A 9,792-nucleotide genomic window follows, 5' to 3' on the forward strand; every position below is an offset into this window, starting at 1 on the left:
TTGTTAATAGGTTAGTACCGGAAAATGCGTAAATACGACATATAATGTGTATAAAACATGTAGATATCATCAATAATGTAGCATGGAACATAAGAAATTATCGATACGTCGGAGACGTATCAGTTCTCTCCACAATATCATGCAATTTACTAATAGCTTGAGAATTTTCCATTAGATGATTCTCTACTCTCATATTAAAGTTATTTTGCTTAAAAATATAATTATCAAATTCATCTAAACATTGATCAGGAGGTTTTGATTAAGGGATATCTCCTCTATCAAAGCGTTGAAGAGAATGTACCTCAATTGTGGATGAAGGGGGAATTATCTTACATAGGTCTTCTATAGGAGGTAAATTCTTCACATCTTCAGATTTAATACCTTTCTCCATAAGATATTTCTTGGCTTCCCTCATATCTTCATCATTTAATTCAAGCATACCCCTCTTCTTCAATATTGGTGTTGGGGTTGGTTCAGGTGTAGACCAATCATCATGATTTTTGCTTATTTTAGCCAATAATTCTTCAGCTTCGTCCGGAGTTCTTTTCCTGAAAACACAATCAGCACAACTATCCAGGTATGCCCTAGACTCAATGGTTAGTACACTATAAAATATATCAAGTAAATCATGTTTTTCCAAATCATGTCCAGGCCGAGCTCTAATAAGAGAGCAAAATTTTGCCCAAGCTTCAGGCAATTTCTCTCCATCTTCTTGATCAAAACTATAAATTCTCTGCAAGGCAATATGTTGAGCACTAGCAGGAAAATATTTTCGAAAGAAAACATCAAGCAAACAACTTGGACTATCAATAGAATCAGGAGGCAAACTATTATACCAAATCTTAGCATCATCCTTTAATGAGAAAGGGAAAATCTTAGCAACAAAATAAGTACGCATCTTAACATCATCAGAAAACAAGCTACTTAAAGTAGAAAGCTCATTCATGTGCTCTACAACACTTTCTTTTTCAGTACCACAAAAAGGTGTTTTCTCAACAATAGATATATAAGATAAATCAAGAGAAAAACCATAATCTTTATCCTTAATGTTTATAGGAGATGTGGCAAATTTAGGATCAGGAGATAGTTTATATCTAACATCATGTTGTGCAATAAGCTTTTTAAGGTTACTTGTACTAGTAGTAGCATTGCATTTATCAATAAAATCATCATCAAGTTCCACATAATCTTCATCAAGGTCATCAGACTCAGGTGAATTAACAGGTGTGACAGTATTTTCATTAGGAGTTTCAGTATTTTCAATTTGTCTAGACCTAGCAATTGTAGCATCTAGAAAAGGACCTAATGAACCAGTATTATCAAGCACATTAGAGGCATCATCAAAATTTTCAGAGGAATTTTCAGATTCAGCAGAAATACCAACACGTGAAGCTTGTGGTGGTGAAACAAGTTGACTTATCACAGATGGTGAATCAAGAGCAGCAGAGGTACTCAGAGTTGTACCTTTTCTTGTAGTGGATGGTAATATGGCGACTTTAGTATCGCGAGGTTTACCCATGATGGAGGATTTGCAGCGAACAATATCAATTCAGGTGAACTTGCAAATAAAGCTATGCTCCCCGGCAACGGCGCCAGAAAATAGTCTTGATGACCCACAAGTATAGGGGATCGCAACAGTCTTCGAGAGAAGTAAAACCCAATTTATTGATTCGACACAAGGGGAGCCAAAGAATACTTGTAAGCCTTAACAACGGAGTTGTCAATTCAGCTGCACCTGGAAACAGACTTGCTCGCAAGAGTTTATCAGTAGCAACAGTTTTATAGCAGTAGGAGTAGTGAAATAACAGCAGCAGTGTAACAAAGACAGCAGTAGTGATTATAGTAAACAGCAGGATTAAAATAATGTAGGCACAGGGATGCATGAACGGGCGTTGCATGGATGAGAGAATTCATGTAACAATCAAGGCAGGGCATTTGCAGATAATAATAAAGCGATATCCAAGTACTAATAATCCATAGGCATGTGTTCCGTATATAGTCGTACGTGCTCGCAATGAGAAACTTGCACAACATCTTTTGTCCTACCAGCCGGTGGCAGCCGTGCCTCTAGGGAAACTACTGGAAATTAAGGTACTCCTTTTAATAGAGTACCGGAGCAAAGCATTAATACTCCGTGAACACATGTGATCCTCACATCACCGCCTTCCCCTCCGGTTGTCCCAATTTCTGTCACTTTGGGGTCTCGGGTTCCGGACAGCAATATGTGTATACAACTTGCAGGTAAGATCATAAAACAATGAATATCTTCATGAATCAATAACATGTTCAGATCTGAGATCATGGCACTCGGGCCCTAGTGACAAGCATTAAGCATAAAAAGTTGCAACAATATCATAAAAGTACCAACTACAGATACTAGGCACCATGCCCTAACAATCTTATGACTATTACATGATCAATCTCATCCAATCCCTACCATCCCCTTCAGCCTACAGCGGGGGAATTACTCACACATGGATGGGGGAAACATGGATGGTCGATGGAGAGGCATCGGTGGTGATGGCTGCGATGATCCCCTCCAATTCCCCGTCCCGGCGGAGTGCCAGAACGGAGTTTCTGGTCCCGATGCGGAGTTTCGCGATGGCGGCGGAGTTCTGGATGTCTTCTGGAAATATGGTCAAACCCCCTGGCGTTTTTAGGTCGAAAGGGTTATGTAGCCCGAAGGAGAGCGTCGGGGGGCCGCCGAGGCGCCAACACCATAGGGCGGCGCGCCCCCCTCTAGGCCGCGCCGGCCTGTGGTGTGGGGGCCATGGGCCCCCCTGGCTCGCCCTTTTGGCCTCTTATCTTCACGGTGAAAATAGGCCCATTGCGATTATTTCCGGGGATTTTCCTGAAAGTTGAGTTTCTGCACAAAAACAAGACACCAGTGCAATTCTGCTGAAAACAGCGTTAGTCCGTGTTAGTTGTATCCAAAATACACAAATTAGAGGCAAAACAATAGCAAAAGTGTTCGGGAAAGTAGATACGTTTTGGACGTATCAGGGTCTCATTCGGCGTGTTGGTGATGGCACATCTACACATATTTGGATGCAAAAGTGGCTCACATGTGATCAATCAATGAGACTGATCGCCTGTTTAGCGACTAACCCGCCTATGATGGTGATTGAGTTGATTGACTCTACATCAGCAACATGGGATATATATGGAGAAGTTGAATAATATTTTATCCGGGTTGTCGTTGATACAATAAAGAGCATTCCGCTTTGCACTCGGACTGTCCAAGAATTTTGGTCTTGGAATTTTGAAAAAGCATGGAGTCTTCATGGTAAGAATTTGCATATGAGATACTTGTGGAGATGATAACCCCCAAGTGCAGGGGATCACAGTAGTACAATTCTATAATTATTTGAGTGTCGAACCCACGAGGAGCTGAAGGTAAACTATCTATTCTCTAAAGCCCTATAACCCACTTATATGGCTTTCTATGCAAAGGTAGGAGACATGATGTGTGTGTAGAGGTTTTTACTAAAACCTATATGTGCTGAAATTAATATGCAAGAAGTAAAACTAGTGCAAGAATAAGTAAAATGCAATGAGATGAAGTGAAGTGAAATGGAGTAACTCAAGAGAGCAAGTGTTCAGGAAAATTGCTATTTTATTTGTATGGTTGTCATAATTAGTGAAGCTCATTGTAGTCTTATTAATGCTTCTTCTAGGGAGGGGGCATAGATAGGTATAGCCATATACATGTGCAAGTACACCCCTAGTGATTCATCCTAAGGCCATTTTCATGAGCAAACAAAGGAATTACTAAGACATGCATCTAAGAATGTCCAACCACCGATGTAAGTTTAAAGGTCCCCATAATTGGTTCCCCAGTTAACATGCATCTAAGAATCAGGACCGGGTTTATGTCGCTCCCACTACCCCTTATCATGTCAACATGCAACGGTGATAACCTTATGCATCCCCTTGACATATGTGTGCACTCATATATAAATACATAAGACCATCGTAGAAGATAAATAATAATTGTACGCAACCAACAACAAACTATATAACAATTGCCACGAACAATTCACTACTCAAACATCAACGTAGAGATACAATAGATCATGGGAAAACAATATATTGCATCATACATCATGTTTGCCAAGATATTACAGAGGGGGATGATGAAGAGTTATTGTAGATGTTTATGAAGATGATGAAGATGGTGATGATGCCCTCACCAGAGGGGGGTGGAGTCCACCGAAGGCGATTCCGGCAGCATTTTCCCCCTCCGATCTCCGCCGGCGGTGGCCTGCTGACTCTCTGTTTATGTGATTTTGATCTACGCTGCCATATCCTCGACAAAACCCCCCAGGGTCATATATATATAGTAGTTTTTAGGGCAAAATAAGTCGGTTCGCGAAAAGATGAGGCGAAACGGACGCTCGAGAGCCGAAAGAGGCCTGGTGGCGCGGCTAGAGGGGGAGGCCGCGCCACCCTCTCTCTTTCCTAGCCTGTTGACCCCTGGTGACACACTTTAGCTCATTTTTTCGTCTCGAAAATTCTGAATTGTGGTCCCTAACCTTGCCCTTTTTGGAGTCCCATAGCTCCTGAAAAGTCAAAAACACTAAAAAGTGGTGTTTCCTGCTAAATAGAATTAGAACTGGGGGAGGGGGGTATTTAGAAAATCCCCTAAAACATCATAAAACATGGAATAACATTATATAACATTCAAATATGTGATAATATGTTGCAATAAAGTGCAAAGTTCATGTATGCATTTTACATGCATCAACATCCCGAAGCTTAACCTATGCTCGTCCTCGAGCATAAAGGTGATAAAACTAACATGGACTTTAGAGTTTATTGCAATGCTTCTAAAATACTTTGATAAGAACTTTGCTATATGCATGCATAACAATTTAACATGGCAAGTATCTGAAACATAGCTTAACTAATGAAATAACAAAGTGTTAATAAAGATCCAGTATGTTGGTGTGCTGCTATCTATACATGGTGTAAAAGAGATAACACATGGCAACATTACTTGGACAATATTAATTGATAGTAGCAACAAATAGAGTTCTAACATCGCATTTGATTGAACCATGAGCAAGATTTTTGAGACATTTGATTCCTTCAATTGTTGACAAGAAATTCATCATGCTTGCATTTGCAAACCAAATAATGGGAGGATGTCGTATCCCTCCAAACTTTTACCATTCAAAATCTCGTAGAAAAATCATACATGAGTAAGTATCTAATATCTTTAGTTGACCATATAGTGGAATAGAAATGGCTTAGGTGTTCGCTTATTAGCTTTTCACCTTATGAGTGGCATGGGTTCTTCCCCTTTGTAATAAAATAGCACTTGGCTAGGCTTCGGGCACCTCTTGGTTTTTTCCCTTCACCTTGATATAAAAATAGTCGACTTATTGGGTTCTAACTCTTCTTATCTTTTTCCGTTTTTTTCTTCTTTTTTTTCCTTTTTTCTTTTATTTCTCTTTTTTCTTTCTTTTCTTTCTAAGTGGTGGCTAATTGGTTCAAAGGCTAGGTTGGTCAACCAAAGATACTATCAACTGACTTACATATGCTTCAACGATGAGGTTCACCATTTAAAAGACTGGACTGACACAAATACATCAACCTTTATATTTTAAAGGCACATAGGAATATGTTTTATTCCTCGAGCATTTCTTAGTTTTAGCCCATTGATTCTTTGATATAATAAATATTTATCATTGAACATGTGCCAAATCCACAATAACAAGCATAATGGGATGCATAGATTTTTTATTCGAAGCTACTATCTCTCCATCAAGTATAGGTATTGTTACTTAATAATACCTCATTTACATCAAACATAGCGAGGAGAACACAAAGATAGTAAACATCTAATATCACTCCCCCAAATATTGATGAAACTATGCACAAGTATTTGTTGTGGTTAAAGTGCACCCATAAATATAGCAAATGTGTCATACTTTCTTTTATCAATTCCCACATAAGTATGCAAATTATTTTCACTAAGATATTTAAGAATATGATAATTCACTTCAGTATCTCCTTCATAATCATTAAAGGTATTTGTCATGATGGTAATATTTATTTCAAAGCAAAACTAGACAAACAATACTAATAAAGGACGCACAAAGTTTTTGCGACAATTCTATGTTGCTCAAAAAACAAAGTTTAGAAGTGTGCAAACTGAGAGTTTTAATATGAGTCCTGTGGGGTACCTTGGGAATACCCAAGCTTATGGTCTTCACCATTCTTGGATTTCTCTTGGTGTGGTGTTCTTCCATTCTTTGTGAAAAACTTCAACACAAAACTCGCTTCCCATTCTTTTCTATAGGATGACATTAGAGGTAAAAGAAATTATGTTTGCTGCTATTTTACTCAATAATAAAATTATATCTTCATGAACCAGAGAGCACATAATTTTCTACTCATTCTAGCATATCAAAATTTTCAAGTAAAAATTATTTTGATACTCAAAAGAATTGATCTAACAAAGTAAGCCAGAATCTGTCTAGATTTTTTGCTGCATAAAACTGAATTTTTAGTACGACTTAGACACCTCAAAAAATTAAGAAAATTTACGTGAATATATAGGATGAAAATTTGAAGCTACTGTATATATATATATATATATATATATATATATATATTTATTTAATAAGCTACTAGTAGGGATACAAAAATCGTGCACTAAAAAGTGCAGCGCTGAAATCTGCAACTCCATATTATGTTTGCAACTTTAAACATCCAAATGGGTAAAAACTTGGTATTTTATTTAGAAACCAAAGAGTAAAAATAAAGAAAACCAACATGCTACATCAAGCATGCATAGAAAAAACCAAAAACAAACGAAGATAAAGAAAATCATGGTCCCCGCAAACATTCAACGGGATCATGAAGATAAAACTAGAACATGAGTTTGAAACGATTTACTTGAGATACTTGAAAGAAGAGGGGGATGCGTGGGCATCCCCAAGCTTATGATCTTGATACCTATGGTCCTCTACGTCTTCCTCATCATATAATATTACTCATCTCAATCAAACAAATATTTTCTTCTTCATGACTCTCCAATGCCTACAAAATTGTTAGTTCTCCAAATAGATGATATGATAATTTTTACCAAGATGGAAACTATAGGAATCAATGGGAAACCATTTTATTCAAGAAGCTGACATATATAAATAAAATAAAACAATCTTTTTATTTTGTTTTACTATAGGAAGATTTTTAATGATATATACTTTGCAATGGTTTCATTGGCATGAACAACACATGCTCAAGGTCGACCCCAATTTCTTCATTGCTCATCCTTCTCATTTACTCTTCCATACTTTATTTTGTCCTTTTATTAAAACTTATAAACTCACTAATATGTAATAATGATTAAAGTTATTTAACAAGGATATAAAGGTGTGCTCAAATTAAAAGTTACTTGAAACCATATGGAGCACACCACAAGATTTAAAACCATTAACTTTTAAGTCTCACCCTTTTCCTTTGCATTGGAATTTTGTATATGAATAAATAACATCAAATAAATGGTATCCAATGCATATAATGACCAGTAGCTTGCATTTTAAATAACATGAATACATAAAGAGAGCTCTTATCTATTCCTCTTTCAAAAAAGTTGCAAGCATCAAGAGTACACTACAAGAAAAGTTGCCATGGCCGACGAAGTTGAAGTCGCGCCGTGGTTGCTGGTGTACCATGGCCGACGATTTTGGTCCCTCCGTGGTGCATGTCAAAACTTTTTTTTTCTCGTTTTTGAGGCCACCTAGCCCGACGAAAGCGGCCAAAACGTGGCGTATGGTGGCCCGGGACGTGGTGCATCTCGAAATCTCGGGTTCGCCGGCCGAGTCAACGCAAATCCGCACCGCCGAGGGATGTAGGGCCCAGATGGCAGCCTCTCTGGCATTGTTTTTTTTCTACATCGCGCCATCTCGTTCAACGTTCTCCGATCGAGCCGTTTACGATGCAGGATCATGGGTCCCGCATGTCATCCTCTATGAACCAAAATTCTTTCTATTCTTGGATTTTTTTTGACCCCCTGATTTCTGGCTACTTCCTTTTTCTTTTGATCCCTTGCCGCCTTGGAAACGTTGAGACCCCTGCTGCTAAATGGGACCCGCATGTCATCCTCTATGTGCAATCAACTTTCTTTTCTTGGAGTTTTTTTTGGCACCTCAAATTTGGTCACTTGCCTTTTTCTTTCGATCCCCTGCCGCCTCTCAAACGGTGATACCGCTGCTGCTAACTGGGACCCGCATGTCATCCTCTATGTACTATAAAACTTTCTTTTCATGGATTATTTTTGGCACCTCAAATTTGGTCACTTGCCTTTTTCTTTCGATCCCCTGCCGCCTCTCAAACGGTGATACCGCTGCTGCTAACTGGGACCCGCATGTCATCCTCTATGTACTATAAAACTTTCTTTTCCTGGATTATTTTTGGCACCTCAAATTTGGTCACTTGCCTTTTTCTTTCGATCCCCTGCCGCCTCTCAAACGGTGATACCGCTGCTGCTAACTGGGACCCGCATGTCATCCTCTATGTACTATAAAACTTTCTTTTCCTGGATTATTTTTGGCACCTCAAATTTGGTCACTTGCCTTTTTCTTTCGATCCCCTGCCGCCTCTCAAACGGTGATACCGCTGCTAACTGGGACCCGCATGTCATCCTCTATGTACTATAAAACTTTCTTTTCTTGAATTATTTTTGGCACCTCATATTTGGTCACTTACCTTTTTCTTTCGATCCCCTGCCGCCTCTCAAACGGTGATACCGCTTCTGCTAAATGGGACCCGCATGTCATCCTCTATGTACTATAAAACTTTCTTTTCTTGGATTTTTTTTGGCACCTCATATTTCGTCACTTGACTTTTTCTTTCGATCCCCTGCTGCCTCTCAAACAGTGATACCGCTGCTGCTAAATGGGACCCGCATGTCATCCTCTATGTACTATAAAACTTTCTTTTCTTGGATTTTTTTGGCTCCTCATATTTGGGCACTTGCCTTTTTCTTTCGATCCCCTAATGCCTCTCAAACGGTGATACCGCTGCTGCTAAATGGGACCCGCATGTCATCCTCTATGTACTATAAAACTTTCTTTTCTTGAATTATTTTTGGCTCCTCATATTTGGGCACTTGCCTTTTTCTTTCGATCTCATGCCACGTTTGAAACGTTGAGGAACCTGCTGGCTCATGGGACCCGCATGTCATCCTCTATGTGCTATAAAAGTTTCCTTTGTTGGATTTTTTTTCACCCTCTGATTTTTGGCTTGCCTTTTTCTTTTGATCCCCTGCCCCCTTTGAAACGTTGAGTAAGTTGTTGGCTCAAGGGACCCGCATGTCATCCTCTAGGTCCATCAACTTTCTTTTCTTAGATTTTTTTCACCCCTAATTACTAGCTACTTTCTTTTTCTTTTGATCTCAAGCCGCATTACAAACATTGAGACCGTCACTGCAAAATGGGACCCACATGTCATCCTCTATGTACAATAAATCTTGGATTATTTTTGGCTCCTGATATTTGGTCACTTGCCTTTTTCTTTCGATCTCATGCCGCCTTTGAAACGTTGAGTAAGCTGCTGGCTCATGGGTCCCGCATGTCATCCTCTACGAACAATAAAAGTTTCCTTTCTTGGAGTTATTTTTTACCCCTAATTTCTGGCTATTTGCCTTTTTCTTTTGATCCCCTGCCCCCGTTGAAACGATGAGGACGCTGTTGGCAGGTCGGTCCCACATGTCATCCTCTATGAACAATAAAAGTTTCCTTTGGTGGATTTATTTTTGACCCCTAATTAATTTCTGGC

The sequence above is a fragment of the Lolium perenne genome, chromosome 5 (assembly GCF_019359855.2).
Source record: "Lolium perenne isolate Kyuss_39 chromosome 5, Kyuss_2.0, whole genome shotgun sequence".
NCBI lineage: Eukaryota > Viridiplantae > Streptophyta > Magnoliopsida > Poales > Poaceae > Lolium > Lolium perenne.